This window comes from Bombus bifarius, unplaced genomic scaffold (assembly GCF_011952205.1).
Source record: "Bombus bifarius isolate JDL3187 unplaced genomic scaffold, Bbif_JDL3187 scf7180000009125, whole genome shotgun sequence".
NCBI lineage: Eukaryota > Metazoa > Arthropoda > Insecta > Hymenoptera > Apidae > Bombus > Bombus bifarius.
The window spans coordinates 6,774,703-6,795,035 of record NW_022884914.1 but is presented as its reverse complement, the minus strand read 5'-3'; positions in this window follow the sequence as shown (position 1 = coordinate 6,795,035).

Below are 20,333 nucleotides of genomic sequence, written 5' to 3'. Positions count from 1 at the left end.
GCGGTCGTATTGCAGTGTGTCACTTGCGGTTTCTTGATTCATTTTGAGGTTATATTTGCATTAATTTCAGATTGAAGTTACGGCTTTAAGGGACTTTATTAACTAAATTTTTATTCGAATTGAAACGTTTTGAGTATCAAATGCATTGACATTTGTTTCCATAAATCGATTATACTTCTTAATTGATTTTTGATCCCGAGATTATATTTATCAAACTTTGAATTAGACTGATTTAATTTGATTATATTCGATTCAATTTATGTTAACTCGTAATCAAGTAGAATAAACGTGATTATACATTGAATTCTATACCTCTGCATTCGTTTATTCTTGGAAATTATATCAAAAGATGCATTTTTACCGAACAATGTCTAAAATCAATTTATTTATATATTTTTCGTACATCTTTGTCTCGTTCTCCCTCTGCATTGGTATCAACGCGATATTTATATTAGTTCTTGATTAGAACTAGCTAATTAGGTTAGATCCAAGTTCAACAGATTTCTTGTACATGTTGTTTTAAAATCGCTACCTTGTCAATCACAATCTAACCCCAATCTGTATCGTTATTTTGATCAATTTAAGAATTTCGAAGGTACTGATACCTAAATAAAATATATCTTTGGAACGTTTGTATCTTAATACGTCAATAACGAGATTTTCAGTCGCACAGTTGTCGCCGGTCGTTAGGCCTGAATTGGATCTGATTTAGGAGCTGGTTAGGTCGGGGTTAGACTACGGGGTTAGACGTAGACTACCTGTGGGTCTGGACTGGGTTACGTCCGGATGAAATACTGCTCTCGTACACGTTGCCAGGATTCCCCCCGAAATAGACTTGTCATTTCCTTGGGAGAGTTTGAGTTATGTCTAAATTAAGTCCAGGGCTAAGCAAACTTCTCCATGAAGTTAGCAGAAGTTTCTTTTGAAATCGAACTTGTCATCTTTCCCGAGATCAATAGAAGTCGATTGTCGAATGTCTTCTGTCCAACATTGACAAGTTAGCTAATTAAGCTAGAAGAGATTTTCTACTTGTTTCGGGTAGATTAAAATTCAATATGCAACTGGTTGCTTCTGTTCGGCATGTATCAAGTAGCACAAGGACTTCAATGGAATGGTGAGCCTGTTCTGGTTAAACCAACTCGTCTCATATTCACGCAACACTGGTTGGACTTCAGCTGATGCTACTTCTGGAATGTGAAAGAATGAGTAGTACCCCATTAATGTCGAATACTGTTTTACTGACTAAATGATATTAATATAATATATATCAATAGCCTAGTAAAATTCTTTATGGTCAATGGAATTAATCGCTATGTCCTAGTCAAATGAATTAATAAAAAGGCGATGATGTCATTTACTCTTTCCGTTAGCCCCTGATAGTTGTTATAGAGGCTAGAAAACACTGGTTTTTGAAGATACGCGTCTTGATAGTCTGAAAGCTTTGGTTCGAGTAATATAATACTAACTGCCCAACATCGACATTTCCCACGGTTCACATTCGAAACTCCAACTCTCCTTTATCTATCTCGTGTCTGAATTAATTTTGAAAACAGCTCTACGTTCTCCTTTTAGTGGAGCTTCCTTCGTGCCGGTATCGCCTCCTCTTTTTACACCGAGCACATAGTAATTTTTCAAATTTGCAACAGCGCTAGTTTCGCGGTAGGTCGCGGAATATTTTTTGCGAACGGTTATCCTGTTTATGCGATGAACGCGAAAATTCAGCGCGTTACCCGCCTAACACGATGAAATATTTTAACATCGTTTACACACGAACTAATTTCGGAGTATTTTTTCTTTCGCTGTTTCGCGTGCATCAATTTCTTGCGAACATTATGAATTTCCTAGCCGCCCAAGCGGAAGGGCTTTACCACCACGAAAAAGGGGCGAGCCCGGTGTAATTATGTTTATCACCGACTTTAATATACATATTTATCAGCGCGTTTAAAGCGTGATTCAAGTCAGAAGCGGGTAAGTGGGCAACGCTATGGAAATGTTTACGAGGGACACGAAGCTGTATATCCTTGTTGAATATGAATCCATAAGGTACCTACATGACGATACACTTGTCTGCTTTTTTCTTTCTTTCTTCTTTCTCTTTTTCTCTTGTCAATGAAGCGTCCAAGCGAGAGTAACCAAGGGATACAAAGAGCGTAACGAGCCACGCCTGTAGAATATATTAGGTGAAGTAAAAAGTTCTGAGCGCTTTTTCGCTTTATTTCGACGATGAAATTAACATAGTCAAGATTATTCGATTTAGATTAAATATGCGCCGTTTTGTTCGATTACTTTTGTCCATTTTGAAGGCAATTTCATAATTCCGCGGTTGAAGAAGTCCTCGTCCCTATTGGTAAAAAACTTGACCAGCTCATTTTCACAAGCCTCTCTTGAGGCCAGTTTTGTACCATCAAGAAAATTTTGCAAAAACTTAAAAAGGTGATAATCGCTTGGTGCCAGGTCTGGACTGTACGGCGGATGCGATAGAACCTCCCAGCCAAGCTCTCGGAGCTTCTGACGCGTCGTTAAAGATGTGTGCGGCCTGGCGTTGTCTTGATGGAACACAACACCTTTCCTATTGGCCAATTCTGGCCGCTTCTGGTCGATCGCCTGCTTCAGTCTGGTCAGTTGTTGACAATAGAGGTCCGAATTAAGTGTTTGCCCCGATGGGAGCAGCTCATAATGGATGATTCCCTTCCAATCCCACCAAACACACAATAAAACCTTCTTGGCCGTTAATCCACGCTTGGCGATCGTTTGGGCCGGCCCACCGCGATTGGACCACGATCTTTTTCGGCTGTTGTTCTCGTATGTGACCCATTTTTCATCGCCAGTCACCATCCGCTTCAAAAATGGGTCGATTTCGTTACGTCTCAACAAAGAATCGCAGGCATCAATTCGGTCCAAAAGGTTCTTTTGCGTCAATTCATGTGGCACCCATACGTCGAGCTTCTTCTTGAGACCAGCCTTATGCAAATGGTTCCAAACGGTTTTCTGGCTAATCTTCAGTTCCTGGGCAATGGAATAAGTGCTCACATGCCGGTCCGACTCGACGATTTCCATGATTTTATCCACATTTTCGACGATTGGCCTACCAGAGCGTGCCTCATCTTCGACGTCCATATTACCAGAACGGAATCGTTGGAACCACCGCTTTGCTGTTGCATTCGATACTGTACTGGGTCCATAAACAGCACAAATTTTTTTGGCCGCCTGCTCCGCCTTTTCACCTTGGTCGTAGTGGTACTGAAGAATGTATCGAATTTTCTCTTTTTTTATCTCCATTTTCGAACGCTGTAACACACAACTGGCTTCACCGAACACAAAACTGACAAAGAACCTTTTTGATGCGTAATATCACCTTGAAATCGGTGTATACTATGACTCGATGCGATGTGCACATCGTGAGATATGGCTCACTAAAGACATCTAGCGAAAAACGCTCAGAACTTTTTACTTAACCTAATATTAACGCATCGGACATTCGTTTCTCATCGAGCGGGTTATTTCTTTTTCTGTTTATCGCTACGTGCTCTATATTAGAGCACATACAAAATGCGATGTCACGACGATTAATCTGAGATTCATATCGCTCGTTTAGGTAACTTTTCGCTTCTTCGGGGTAGTATAGTTCTGTAGTTGTTTGCGATAACGGGACGGGATTCTTTTAACGACAAAGATTTTACTTTTTATTTCGTAATTAAAAAGAGGAACAACGAACGGATACATATCGTGCAATTATCGATTAATGCATGCATATTTCATGAAGACTATAAGTCTTAATAGAGATTCTTTAGAATTTCGATAAAATGCCTACTACTTCTGCAAATTTTCGATATTCGGCATTACCCTCGCTTTAAAATTATTCATAAAGAAAGATTACTCGCCGTTATTAGATTACTCTACGTTAATACTCCAACGATAGAACTTTTTTCTGGCGTCGAAACGTCTGAAAAAGAACAAGCAAGGGATGGAACAGTGTAACAGGCCACGCCTATAGAATACATTAACGCATCGGACGTTTGTTTCTTTCGGGGCTGGAGCAAACAACAGCGTGTAGCACACGGCGTGCACGCGCAATGCAAACAACGCGCGGCGGCGTCCAATTTGCGAACGTTACCTTGAACATCTCACGTATTAGCGAGACAGTGGGTCAAATAAAGTTACCCGGGGAATCCAAGCTTGCGCTTAATTTCGCGTCGTTAACAGGGATAATTTAAATCTCGCCTTGTTCGTAGTTTAACTTCGGAACAATGTGCATCGCGATGCTGATCCGCAGATCCTTCCGTGGAACTTACATGTTTCGATGCTTTCGGAGGTTCAAACACAGAATGACTTAGGGACGTACTTGAATATATATATTTGCGACTTTTATCGTAGACTTTAACACTCGACTATTATCTATCGTTGGAGTACCTAATTTTGTAGTTCACTGATGATCTACTAAATTAATTTTTCATTATAACTGATATAATCTTCAGACTTTCCCGTTGATATACATGTCACATTATATAGAATAAATGTAAGCATACAAGTATTTTCGTGAACCACCGCAATCAGGTAAAACCCTATTTCATACCACTAAGTTAGAAAGATGGAGTGTTAAAATTTTCCACACGTCTCTTCATCCTTCTGCTCTAATTAATTGTTAGATGGGCTGCGAGAGATGATTTAAACGTCACACTATGGTTAATGGGTCAAAAGGAATTCACAGTAGATTTTTCGTGGGCATAAGATATTTCGTAGTGCTCACATGTAGAATATTATATAAGTATAATCTAGAATTCTCGTCATAGGGATATCTCCACTTCCGTTTTCATACAAAATTCTGTTTAACTATAAAGAATATTTCAATCAAACGTCACTTCCGCGTCCGCACTGATCCAAACGAAAATGGAATTTTATATCGTATGTATCTCATAACTAGATTTATTTGGTGAAATTCTCTAAACGAAATCCATAACAAATATCAATAAAAGAGAGAATTATAACATCCAATCTCTAAACGAAATACAGAAAATGTTATCAATTATTAAAATGGTAATTAATAGTACCAAAGGCTATAATTCATTTAAATGGGGTTTAAAAAACGATCAAGATTTCCAATGACAGTATCTTTCCAACCGTTAATGTTCGACATTATATTTACACGGCACGTATTCGGTATAATCTCCTCTATCGACAAATAAATTTCCCTGTACGTGTTATGAAACACTCTAAGTATAATATATAAACGCTGCTTACGAGTTGATTTTCGTGGGCGCTCGAACCATACCCTTGGATCTCGGTGCTCTCTGATTTTGTCTAAATTATTCGCCATATTATATTGACCGAGTGTATCGCGTTGGTATTACACAGTTTGTTGGCGGACAAAGTGAATGCGAGAGGCCGTTTCTGTCGGGTCATTACATTTCGTTAATGCACGGGACTCCATACAGAATTCATAGCTCGATGAAACGCATGGACATAACCGCATCTCTTTCTCTCTGCCCCTCTTCTCTTCCCTTTCTGTTTCGTGAAAGCACGTAATCTGTAATTCGACGTTGAATTTCACACTGCTATTGGCTCTTTAAACATTAATCGTTCAGTCACTTATTTGGCATGGCACGACCACGATTTGTTGGATTAGGTGGAACGAAAAGATATCTTGCGATCAGAAGTGGGATCGAAGTGCGAGAATTTTAAACCGATATAATTTATTCGGAGCCATCGTCTTGCAAAACTTTAATATATTTTCGTTGTTCGTGTTAAAATCTGTTAAACACCAATCGTCATTAGTTTGGCAATTACTTAATTAACAGGACAACGAAAAGTATCGTATGGTTTATAATACAGATCGTTGGTTACATTTCTCTCTGTGGATGTTACAATGGATGCTCGGCGTGTTGCGAGTTAATTGCGTCGTCGTGTGCCTGTAACGAACGCCTCGCGGCTTTACTCTTTCGCGAAATCCTGTTATTTCGTGTTATTTCGCGTTGCAACGGAGAAAACAAAAGTTCTAGACGAGAAATTCCACGTCTATGTATATATATATATTTATATATATATATTTATCGCGGTATGTTTGACGGTGGAGTGACAAAAGTGGAATGAGGAGGAAAGGGAAAGGCAGGAGCAGAGTGTACTCGCTCCTGCTCAAAAGTTGACAATTTTAGATCTTAAAGTTCGAGAGTAAATCTTAACTTCGAGGGGCTGAAAGTGGAATCAAAGTTTTAAGTTTTGCCTACAAGTTTTATCTTCCTAGCGTCATTTACACGGCGGAGAGAAAAAAAGGGGGACCGCGCAAACAGCGGGACAGATTTTACCGCTCGGAATTCATCTGATACCCAACGTGTGCTCGTTACTTTTTCAGGATGTAAAAAGTCCTGAGAAGGTGCAGTTTTCAGAAAATAGATACGCCTATAGTATGAAGATAATAGAATTCGGTTATACGTGTAGCATTCTTTCTCGCGTTGCAAACGAATTGTTGAAGTAGAATTAAAAATACGACCTCCGTTGGAAATATAAAATTAGATAGTTAAAATTACGTACGAGAGTTAGCCATTGTTTCAAGTGAACATGAAATTAGTCGGATATAATATTCTTCCGCATTTGTAATATAGCATATATGTACTAGCGAAAAGTACAAGTATTTAATAAGCCCTGATAGAAAAGTGAAAATGAAATCGTCACGTACGGTGAAACGGTGGGAAATTAATTGACGATTAACGTTCCTACGCCCGTATCTGATGGCGCGTGCATGATGTAACGTGAAAACGTTAATTCCTGCAGGATGTACACGTCGAGAGCTGTGTGCACCTTTGCTGTTTCACCAAACCGTGGCACGCCTCGGAATAGAGACCAGCAAACGGGGAACCTCGACATCATTCTAATGCATCAAGCCACGTGCACGTGTATCGAACAGACTTCGTGCGTAACGAGACAGCCGTGTTCATCGTGATAATCTGGCATCGAGTTGCAAGGAATTACTCGACAAAGTCACGTACCGGCGGAATCTCGGTAATTTTCTAAAGAGAAAGGGTTCAGTGCGTGGTTAATTGCAATGAATCATCGATAATCATCTCGGAGAGTAGAAAATTTTCGATTTTACGGATTTGTTAGATAAAAATTTTAAAGCGTTCGTATCTTCATTTAAAATCAAGTAGAATAATTATTGTATCGCGCTGCTGTGGGTGTAAATGAGATTTTTTAATATAGATGAACGATTCGGGAAATGAGAGTTCTGTTTAAAGGGTTGGAATAGCGAGAAGCGATTATCTGGGAAAATTGAGAGCTTCTTATTTTGTAAGAAAATTACAGATGCTGATGGATTCTGTAGTCAAAGGTTGTTGGAATGCTTAGTTACATTTTATCGCTACAGATATGAAAGCGAACTTTAAATGTTAACTGTAATTGAAGAGTTCTTGTTTAACGTGGATAAGATTTATGGGTAAAAGTTTATCCTCTGCATAGACAGTACTCTTTAGGAATATACTCATCCTAAAATAAAACCAAATGGTTAATACCATTTAGAGTATATTATAAAAGTTTGACAATAACTCTTGCAATAACATATTTACAAAAATAGAGATATTTCAAAAATGCAGTCCCTGATTATTTTATATTTTGTTGCCTCTTTGACATATACCATAATCACCGCAGTATTTAACACGTATGCTTTATGTTAGGGAATGAAGTACATCAAAGAAATGTAACAACTAATGAAATACAGCTGCACATTTTAAAAGCTGAAAAACATAATTTCCACCGCGGTTGAATGAATTGAAATGATTGAATTGATTGAAAAATAACAGCACTGTACCTTAGTTGTATTATTACAAATTTTCAGGTTAATTCTGTGTAGCTCGTAACTTCTAATTACACTAAAAAAATTATACATCTTTCAACATTCCTCTCATAGAATAATCACTTGCATCCTCCGTATTTAATTGTTGCATCAACCATTTAACCATAACAAATCGGTCTTACCAGTCTCATCATCTTCTACTTTAACTCGGGCCCGTTTAACCCGTTTCGCCTTAATGCTCGACAAGCCTCCCTAAAGTCGCACCCTAAGTCACCAGGATTAACCACGATTGGCTGGTGGCCGATACGATTTCAACGAAGATGGTCGTCGCCGAATTCCAAACCAAGCCGAACTTCGATTCCCTGAGGAGTCGGCCAGACAACACAAATCGCCCGGAACAGTCTCTGATACCGGTCAGATAGGCGAAACTCGAGGTTGAAGCTAAAGCACCCTGAACGTCGACGTCCACATCGAAGCCCAACCTAGGTCGACCATCTTTGGATTCGATCGATGCTTATCCCAACTCGGTTCGATCGAATACGATCCAATAGTTGGATGTTGTTGCCCGACAGTTTCAATGAGTCGATTCAAACGCCGTCCGAAATAGGTTTATACGATTCAGGTACGTTTAATCATGTATTCGATCAACGTCCAAGCGATTCGATGACTGATAGTAATTGATCAGACGCTGAAATAAGATCAATCGGTTTTGCTCGTTGCTTGTATGTACATAAATATTTGACAATATTGGTTATCTCAGTAATGAATAAAATTTTATTTTTCATTCGTCCGTTCCTTAGTCGTTCTTCACTTAATCATTTCTCCAATTTTCCTGGATCCTCGGGAAGGAAAATACTTTAATCTTTTTTAACTTTTTATTATTCGAAATAATTTTTACCCTATGGTAATCATAATCGGCTGGATCATAATCGTTGCGACACAATTTTGGAAAACTTCTCCGCTAAATTTCAAGGCACGTACCACAGACCGATCTGTTTATTATATTTTCTGAGACAACGGGCAAGTTACAGATTTTCTGTATGCATCCCAAATCCCTTGAACCGTTTAAGCAGTATAAAAGTTGTTGTTACGTCCATGATTCTGAATCCAACTCGAACAAGTTGCGTTAAACATACGGCCGAGTAATAATTCCGTCGTTTAGCGGCACAGCGTGTCGGATAAAATTGCTAGTCGTAAATTATGTCTATGGTTCTTTTTTTGCTTCCAGTTTCCCTCTGTCTCGGAGTCTTGAACGTTTATTGTGGTCATGTGATATTTTCAAGCAGCACAGGAGCGAAGCATTGATATAGAAAAATTGGTCGTCGGAACGGAAGGCGGCGACATGGGTAAAAATGAAAGGTAAGACAACCGAGTTTCTTGCGTATCATATAAGAAATATGATTCTGATTGTGTCTGACGCAATAACATCCCTTAGACAGCTCGTGCATGGCATGCAGTCAGGGTAGTCACTTGTTATGCATGATATATTGCGGCGTGCTTTCTACGTGTCTTCGTTATACCGCTGTTCATATCTCATCATCCCGTGATAGCTGGCTCTATTATGCGAATTTTCAAAATAACGTGCCAATTATCCGTGCGGAATCCACGGATCTGTAACGCCACCACGTATCAAATTGAACGTCGACGTTACGCAACTACACGAATTAGAGGGAATAATATATTGTAACAGGGAATGGAATGATGTAAGTAACTACGTATATTCCTTAAAATAATATGAAACTTTAATGAGAAGTGATGCACCTTTGATATTTTTAATACTTTACTTTCAAATTTATTTCAATTTTTTTCTATTGTTCCCCTTAATCATCAGTACATCTTTATTTTTACGTGTCTTGTAAATTACTTACTTAACAACTCCATTATTGTATCCTATTCAAAAGACTCTCCTCGCAGAGGCGCATTGTGTAGGAACGCCATTCTTTCCGCGTTTAAAGCAGGAAAATTTATTTCGTTGTGTTCAAAGAGATAAGGGTTGAACGTCTCGAACGGGGTTGACTCTCTAATCTAAATCACCATCGAAAACGTTGACCCACATATTACGAGTGAACCTGTGTTAAGCTGGATTTTTACGCTGGTAATAAAGTCGTCGCGATAGCACGGGACACTTTGTGTACCCGCTTATTGCTATTTAAGTAACACCATTATATTTAAATGCTAACACTTCATAAAGACGTTTCACTCGTACTATATTTCGTACTATAGTCGTTTAGTGTTGCATCATTATCGAACTTTACTATTTTCTCTTGCTCTATCTCTTTTTTAGTTGGGAAACAGATAAGCTCGTTACTGATAACTCTATGAAAGTCAATGAATTGACAAAGGTCCGTGGTGATTTTTAGAATATGCATACCGTGTTGGTAACTCCATAAAAGCGTCATATAAAACTTCGAAATTGTGATTCATGGAAAATGTTTCATTTAAATCGGCCGCTATTTTCATGTTGAAGGACACAGAATCATGAAACATTCATGCAGCGCTATTAACCTGTGAGTGATCATTATATGAAGTGATTTTATGGTTGTAGAGCACAAGTTGTTTCGATCGATTAATAGTTTTTACAAGGCAGGACGCAGATACTATATTTATAATTAGCTCTTATACGATGATAGTTTACAGCAATTCGTACCAAGATTATTAATATGATGAAAAATTTTAGATTTACTTCATGAAGTAATAGGATAATGGAAGGATTAAAAGAAAATGTAAGAGATGTGCTAGAATTTGTCTTTGAATTGTGTTCGTCATGAAAAGAGTACAGTTAAAATAAGTACTAAATATAAAAATGAAAGGTAAATGGTGAACATTTTATATAGTTAATGCCCAGTATATTATTACGATAGTTAAAATTCATCTGACGTCATTTTGTTTGCGTGAATATAAATACACCACTTCTGCAACTGAGCATCTCCTCCCTTTAGGCAAATATAGCTACAATAATTGCAACAAAAGGAAATTTAATATGTTTACTCCTAATTAATTAGTACACAAATACCATGTAATTACACTTTGCATTCATTGTGGCTTAAAATTTCAATTTCTTTGGTTTTATATACGGTTACAAAGCAGTTGGATAATTTAATATAATCTGCTTCAAAACTATGCTATTAAGGTTGTATAATGGAAGTGCCTTTTTATACTGTAAGTTTATATATCTGACACATTTCATTCTCTTATCGTTACACGTGTTTCATTTCATCGTATTTTAATATAGAACCCAACGTGCATTGTGTACATTCTGCAACCATAGCTACATGAGAACAGATTGTTAAAACTAAGTAATTTCTTTAATTATATAGCATACATTTTATGTTCTGCTTCCGTACTTTAAAGTATTACGATTATAATATACTAAAATATAAAACGCGCCGTGCGGTTTCCATAAAGCACTAATTATTATTCCAGCATACACGTATGAAGTACAACTAAGAGTAAAGTGAAAATGATGCATAAAAATAAATATTATATGAGAAATTTGAATATTCAAATAAATATTATTGATTAAATAAATAATCGAATGATCCGTGCCACAAGTTATTCGATATAATAATAAGTCAAATAGCCAATATTCCAGAAGATGGCGACTATTTATATCTTCGCACAAATGACAGCTCTCAGATCGCGACATTTAAGATATCTGTGACATATATTAATTTTCGTATAATTTCTTTCAAATGTTAACGATACTTTATTCAACATATTGTCTATACATGATTCAATTTTTGGAGAACCTACGGAAATAGAAATGTTCATCTTCAAAGTTGAAGGTTTTAACACGCACTTCCTACAGTACGCCGTTGCAAAAACTGACTTTTTGACTAATTATAGAAAAACTGTCGTTACAAGGTTATTAAAAAACTAATATGTAAAATGGCTAGAAGAATTTTCTTTTAAGGAAAAATTTAACTCTCATTATTTTTTTTTTTTTTTTTTTTTTTTTTTTGAATGTAAGTAATGTAGAATATATAATATCGGTGTGCAAAATGTCGAATACATGTATGAAGTGTCCGTTATGTTCATTTCTGAATTGTTTGTTAATGTGCGCGCATAGAAAATACATACAGCCAAGAAACTTCTTCCTAGAAGGAGAATCTCAGACATGCGTGAAGAATATGACTTTCGAGTCTCAACATGTTTTACTTTTGAGGGACATTGTTGCACTAGAAATACCTTAACAAAATCAACTTGGGCTACGCGGAATATTTTTGTTTATGCCGGCGTTTATATAAAATTAGGAGGGTGCAATGGAATGCACATTAGATTAGATATCGCCCGGTGGAGCCCTCGCTCTCTATTTCTCCGTGGAGTTTGAAGTTTATGTTTACCCTAACTTCGGCAAAGAATGTATCAAGTGTGTACTATCCGTCTCGAGAGTTTTACAGTTACTATGAGCCACCGGCGGCAGCGCCGCACGAAATATTCTGATTAAACGTCGGGAATGCAGCTCTCCGACTGCAAACAATAAACATTTCCGGCTTGATGAAAATTCTATTGTACGATGAATTTCTTCCGCGACGTTCGTCCGGTCAGAATTATCACTATAATTAAAAAGGACAAGAATGCGATAACGGCTGGCTCTTATGACGAATCGAAAATAGATTTTAATAGATATATAGGACAGTTAGCTGTTCTTGAACTCTTCGTGACTTTATTTAATAAAGATTTATTGACAGTGAGGCATGAAGTTATATATTTAAATAATTGTCAGAAAGAAATTAATGTTAATTTAGTTAGAAGAGTATTTTCATGTTCCTAAATTATTATTATGAATAAATTATCAAACAATTTGAAATATCTCTAAACTAATTTAGCATAGCAACTGCGCTTACTTTGTTCACGGACTGTCTGTCTCTAAAATGAAAGAAATGGAATTCACGTAATATTCATATGAAAAAGTTTATAAAAATATCACGTATTCGATTAGTCTATCACTATTGCTCCAGTATTCAGAATTTAATTAAACTTGTTTTAGTGATTTGACAAAAAATAGGTTATGAAGTCAAACATTTTTTCATAAGGATAAACCTAGCTTGTGAATAGCCTTAAACAGATAGAAGTTACCACTTTCTCCGTTTCTTGTATTTATTCAAAAGCTTAAACGTCGAAAAGGCACGTGGCATTTTTACACGTCGATAAGGGCTGAGCGACGCGTAACTCCTTTCATATTCAATAATAACGTCACGCCACAACGTAGCGACGCAACTTTGAATACGTATATATCAAAAGTTGGAAACTTATAAGATGTCAAGAACTTTCTAAGATAATACAACACGACGCGAACGCGTTCTGGCAGCGGAACCACCCCTTTCTTCCCCTTTCGTTCCTTTACCTTCGCCAACAACTTTCCCAATTTGCTATCTATGACTGCGACTACAGATTCTAACTCGATACACGGGGGCCTTTTAATATTCATTAAATCGCAGCCGGCTGTCTTGAACGTCATTTCACGAGCCGCTTCGTTGTCGGATTAACTCGTTTGTCGTCGAAAGCGCGGTGACGTCCGTCGTCGAATATCCAATTTTCGCAGAACAACGCGTGCTCGCTGAGGAAATATTATAATTCTGCGATCAAAGGTTTCCCGTTTTTAAAGCAATACGCAATCAGCAGCAGCCGAGTATCTTTCCAATGGATTTATGAAACGTTTAACTACGAACGGAAAAGCCCGAAATAATTTTTCCTGATACTCGCTGGAAAATATTTCCTTCGCCTCGTTTCCTCTTTCGGCATCGAAATTATTTTTTGGTACTACCGTGATTTTTACTTTTTCTTGTTTTTTTTATTTTTCTGTTTTCATCAAAATGTTGTTTCCGTAACTCTGTTAACGCGGAGAAATTAAAAATTGCTCGTGTATATTTCATAGTATACGATTCCCGCATTTTTCTAAATTTTCTCGCGAATTGTTCTACTTCTATTCTCTTCCGCTAAATGAACAATTTTGCGAACGTTCTGCTGGCAAAATATTTCAGTCAATCATTGCATTGGTAAGTACATTTCCAATATTTAAAAAATAATGATTTGAAAAATACGTATTGAAACACCATTCCTACTTTCATGAAACAAATCATACAAAATATTATTCCTAGAAATTGTTACTGAAGGATTCAGTTCCATTAAGTTCACCTTAAAGCCAGGGTGACGATCTTGCAGTAGATGATCCAGTCAGATCTTTGTAACATGACGCATCGATAAGTGAATTTTCAAGACTTCAAGCAAAAGGGTTCTACGTAGGAAGATGTTCGTTAAGACCATGGTTACAGGCGTGCCAGAAAGAAAGCATCGTTTTTAACACACTATTGCGGCGCGCACCATGAATGCATAAAGCGGCCCGGTTCTACCATGAAATTTTCATAACTCACGCCACTTACCGTGAATTTATGCTCGGTCTGGCCGCATTGCCAGTATTACCCCTCGCGTTGCGCGACATTTTATCCAACATTTATGATCACTATAAGCTAAGATCGTTACCCCTATGCTCGTATTTTTCACCATTATCGGCTAATAGGGCCATAAGTCTTCGTACGACACAAATGAAAAAACGCGCCGACCACGCATCCTTATAATGATCCTCACCGCTACGATACGTCGGACAATTTGGCTTTAAAGACAGTGTATCCGTTGCTGGGTAGAAATACAGCTCGGCTAAATTATGTTACGGTACGGGAACTGACGTGAAAGAACCTTCGTAGAAAGGATCAGTTACTGAAAAATTGGAGGTAATTTTCATAATGGCACCTTTTGGTTTAAGTTTTTTCAATATGATATGTGTGTATTTTCTTTAGACGAAATTGTAACGTTGTAACGTAGCTTTGTAAATTATCCTTTATAGCACGAGTACAGTAGTATCAGTGTTAAGTATAAATAATATGTTCGTGTAAGCGTTAATGTTAATTAGAATAGTATCAGTAGTGAAATCGGTACGTAGTATATTTAGTATTGGCAGTGTGCCTGTATCAGTATTAATCCAGGTGTAACAACGGTTATATATATATATTACATCCTATGTTAATGCGATAAACTTTTCACCAATACAGCATCAAACTTAAATAAAGTAACTTCTGTATTTGACAAAAATTATACAACTATAATAAACTCATCGCGAATTCAAATGCAACTCTACGTTTGTCATCAGTGGAAATTCAAGCCATAGAATCCAGAAAGATTTCTCCCCACAAATCCTCGCGCACCGCAAATTTCATAATTCACATTCGCAAGCTGCATAAAATTCTCCTTGGTGACAAACATCCACCTACTAGCTGCATGAGAAACCAAGAAAAATGTCACCGTCCCAATGTCACACGAGAACACCCAATCTCTCAACCACCACCTTACCACTCCCCTTGAATAAAATTAAGACTCGAAAGAAACTCTCGTTGTTAAGACACCCTAAACTTTCCCAGCGGTTAGAATATCGCGAACGTAACAGCCAAACAGAAATACAAGTAGTCTGATCCTTCCTTTAAGTTAAGTTTAACTGTAAATTAGCATTCGGTCTCTGTCGATTTGGGAATAACGGGGCGCAAATAGGCGGCGCCATACTTTGCCTCGTAAATAGGCGAACCACAGACGTAGCCTCGAGCGAACGCAACGGCTTGGACTTGGGATTCTGCGCGTAGCAGCTCGCTTTGACAAGTTTACGACGTTTAACGGGATGCAAATGCTGGGCCGCGTCCGGGCGCACCCCCGAACCGACGATAAAGAGTGGAATACATGGACGTAATTACACGGCGTATGCTAATCCTCATATAACGGGACAGGCAGAGCAGACAGAATGAGAGGAGAGAGAGGATCGTGGACCAGAGAGTCCTCAAAACGGGTGTTAGCCACGAAACTGGCCGTATGCCAGCTGCTAGACGTTAGAAAGTGCTCTTTTCAATCGGCGAGCGAATCGTCTGTGCGCGGGCACCCTCGCGAACTGGATGCGTGTGCACGCTGTTCGTGTAGACGTGCGAACATAAGTACTAACGACCACCAGTTGCCTGCTCTTTATGTCGACAGGGGTCGAACTTGAATGGGTGTGAATGTATAGGACAGGATCGTTGGTGGATGCATGGTAGGAGGGTGTTTCTGATTATTTGTGGATCGAGGGGAGTGGCTGGAGTTTGAGTATTGGTGGTGTACTTTTTGACTTTTTAATGTTTTATGTAGGAAGCTGATTTATTGAATTGATGGTAATATAGGAAACATGACTTTAGATGTTAGAAGTTCCGAGATATAGGAATTAGAGTTCAGATTATTCACGAGAGTAAATAGAATATAACGAGGAAACTCAACTTTGATCGTCTACAAGTTATTACTATTTTTATAATGTGAATTTCGATATTATAATATCGTTTCTAAAAAGAAAATAAAAAAAATATGATTCTGAAAATACAGTCTTCTTTTAACGTTTCGTTCTAATACCAAGACATAGCTTCTGTTAATTGCACAGATCGTCTGTCTTCTATAAAAAAAATACACCTACTATCAATATAAATAAGCGACAATATAAATTTTGTTGTTATAAAATCGTTGTCAAGCACAACTCGCGAGTCATGTCAGTGTTGCTCGCAGACTGCTTGTTGCCGAACTAGAATAAAGGTGGCACGCGAAAGTTTCCGTGAGAGATTCTTGACGGTGCAACGACGCGATACGGATGAAAGTTGCTCGAAGCGCATCACCCACGACATTTTGATGGATCTTCATCGAGCTCTCGCTTGTGGCGCTGCGCCGTGATGCGACTCCTTGATCGATTAAGAGTTGCTGCCAATTCGACGTAATCTTTTCCCCTTTTTAATTTTCCTATCTCCACCGGTGCCGACGGTTGTCGGGACTTGAAGAACTTCCGCTCTTGGTTGTTCAAATGAAGCGACTTCACCGAGTGACTTCGATAATATGGCTTTAATGAGTTAACGAGTAGCTCTAACAGTGTCACCCGCTGTAGACGCTCGAGTCCCTATCCTTAACTTTTGATTATTTCGTACTGTCATCGTTGACGTAAGTGCAAGAAGAGCATAATTTTCGCGAACTATATATACTTATATACATCACTATGAAAACATCGCTGACGTTTCATATATCGGAATAAGCGCACAGTGGCGGGCAGAATAAAGATTAATTAAAAAGAATATCTTAATTTGATCTAGACATAACACATTTTCTAATATAATTAGGTAGAGCGAGATAGTGATTGTAAGGATCTTTAAATATGTAAAACGATAAGTAACATGATATTAGAAAATTCTACAATTTGTAATGTGATCTATATAGTGTACAAAATTATACAAGACCTGTATTAATAGAAAATTTCAACTATATAAGAATAGAGACACTTTAATAAACAATGAGATTTTTTAAATAATGATCTTAAAAAAAAAGTGAAGAAGGAAGCAGGAAAAGACTTATTCTACTTCTCACCGCATCGTAACGTTTCAACTAGTATTACACTGCGCGTCAAACACGCGACTAAGTAGAATTTGAATATGTCGCAGGCACCTTCCAACTTTTCAAACACTTCATTTGAAAGGTATGTTTATCGATAAATCGCTGCCTGAAATATCGTGTCAATAAAAATAAACAAGTTATAGCCATGAATTGCTTTCCAAAGCAAAGTCCTTGAAAAACTTTTACCAATAAAATACCGATCTTGAAAGTTTTTCTATCGTTAAAGAGGAATCATTTTATCCTGTTTTAAACACATACATATTTCATAATGTGCGATACTTTAATAATTCATACTACTAATTTTTTCATACTACTTGAGACGGTTAACGCCAATTCCTAACAATGTAGCAACAAAGGAAATTATAAAATAAGCAGACTACATTTGTAATTTGCCTTACTTAATAAGACTTACTTAATTAAATATATGATCGTATTGTAATAACGTTCTTATATCAGTCGTTACGAGGTAACTTCTTTCACAAATCGAAGAACAAAGCGTTATCGAAGCCAGATGGAGAAAGAACGGTTGCTTCTTTCGCGCACGTCACACGGTAGCTTTCCCCAGCGTACTGGAAACGAATTTAAGTGCGCTCTCGCATGTTTATTCGCCGTTATACGGTTGCCGCGGGAATAATTGCTCGAACTGTAATTTTTACAACGGGCCAGCGTGGCAATAGATATCAGCCCGTATAAATTGAAACGGCGTGCCGCGCGCGGCAGTACGGGAAAAATTTTAATTTCGTTCCTGTGAACGGAGAATTATTTTCTCCCTTGTGAACACATATATTTGCATTGTAGTGGCGTGCACGTATGTATGTATGTGTGGTTCGGTGCTCGCGCCACGATTGCGTGGACCAACTGTAAATTACGATCAGGTTTCAAGTTGGTTAGGCATCCGAGAGAGTTAAGACGGTCAGGATACACAAGGTTCAAAAGATCTATTTACTGGCTTAATGAGCAGTGAAACGCGACACCCGTCGGTAATGAAATCAATATGTGTTTGTATGTACCTAACAAAAATCATACAGGCCATTTAACAGCGACCAATCGACTTCCCGGACTCTATACCGTTGTACTCGACATTCCGACGTTATCGCGATCGTTTAGCAACGATTGCCGATACTTCTTGGCTCGATTCTTTTATATTTTTATAAAAGTAATTTTTTTATATCGCTTATCAAAGTAATTCAAAGATAATCTTAGAAATAGGTTTCTAGAGTTCCACTCGTATCAAAGTTAAGCACCTAACTTTACGTCGCAAAGAAAGAAAGAAATGAAATCAAACGCACTATCAAAAAATAATGAAAAAAGACGAAAACCAATTCAGCACCATTCGCAATAACTACGTATTCGAAAATTCGTTCAGCACCGGCCAGGAGAGAACCAATACCCTTCTATTTCCATTTTTGCGCGATGCAACTCACATCGTGCATTATTCCATTTGCATCGGGAACGCGGCGAGCATAAAACGGCCCGAATTCGGGGAAAATCGAGCAACTTGTCGCCAATTTCCAACAGCCGATAATTGTCTTCGAAGTCGAACCGTTTCGCGTTCTGCACACGGCTATCGATTATCTATAGCTTCCCACCGCCCGATCGGCTCGTTCTATTTTCGAATTACGATTATCATCGTAAACGGGCAGATGGCGCGGTATACTGCGGCATACGGAAGATTACAATTTCGCTTGCACGGCCAGTCGCGAGGACGAGTATTCCGCTTTTATTTCCATCGTACCTTCTAACGAGATATTGATACAGCTGGTGGAGCGAGTAGCTGTAACTTTCTACCCCTGTCTCTCTATCTATCCGTCTTTCTCGCTCTCTTTCTTTCTGTCCTTGTCTGACAGCCTCGAGTATAGACTCGTCCGCAGTCAGTCGTCGTTACGCGGCAGGATGGGCTCGATAAATCCACGTTAGTATGTGCAGAGGGTTGCGAACGTAGCCTGTGTGTAACCACCCTTCTTGTTCTCGAGCATCGTCCATAACATCGTTCCAGAGTTCTACGACGCCGACGGACGACTCGAAAATTTATTATCGAAATGCGAGGAAAAAGGTGAACACGGAGACGAATCCCGGTTCAGTCCCCGTGTCCTCGACTCTCCAGTCGAATTCTTTTTTCCGGGACGGGACGAGCGGCGACTGTAGATTACGCGTTACCACGGAACCAATCGATTTAAAGGAAACGGATTCCAAGCGCTTTTCGATGTCCACGTTAAAGATGTTTGGTTTCACATTGGCAAATTATCGTATTATCAATCGGTATTGGAGAAGTTTCACGAAGAGATAGGAAACACATCTATCAATCTTGTGCAAAATTCGATGATTATCACTTGTATCAGATTATCGGGAAAATGATTAATACGTTAAAGTAAAAAGTTGTAGAAACCATTTGCAAAAATTGAAAGAAAATGTATAATGAGAATAATGACATAGTAAGACAATAATAACGTATGAACGAAGATGTACATATGTGTGTCGCTTTCCATTATTTATGTCGGACTAACGTCAAACATGCGCTACAATGATATAGTTATTCATTTCTTGGCCATAAATAAATGAAGTCTATTTTGAATATTTTAGCTCTAAGCCACATACGTATTTGTGATATATTCATACAATATATTTAGTTCAGCTATTAGGTACGTTTGATATATAGAAGTATGCAATTCTATTAATGCCACTTCGTTCATAACAGTACTACGATGATGATAGAATATCAAAATACTACAATACTTATTCCAAATAACGTTTTTAATTCACTATGCAGCTATTTGTATTCTGCTAGTTTCGTGATTTTTAATGAACTAGGATTTTCAAGAGATTGGTATCTCTTTACCTTTCCGTAAAAACGAATTAATGCTCCATTGTATCGCAACATCGTCATGTATTTCATCCTTAAGAGTTCGTCGTAAACTAAGTAATTCTAGAAGAGACATAATTTTAGAACTACTCTTTCTTCGCTGCTAGCAGATCTTATCGTGCGTGTTTTACTTTGACAGCGACGCGTACGCGTTGTACGACGACGCCGCGTCGATGCAATCGGAGGTCATGTTCGTATAATAATTCCAGGTTTGAAGGTTCACCAGCACCGCGGGACAAGAGAATTATTTTCCAT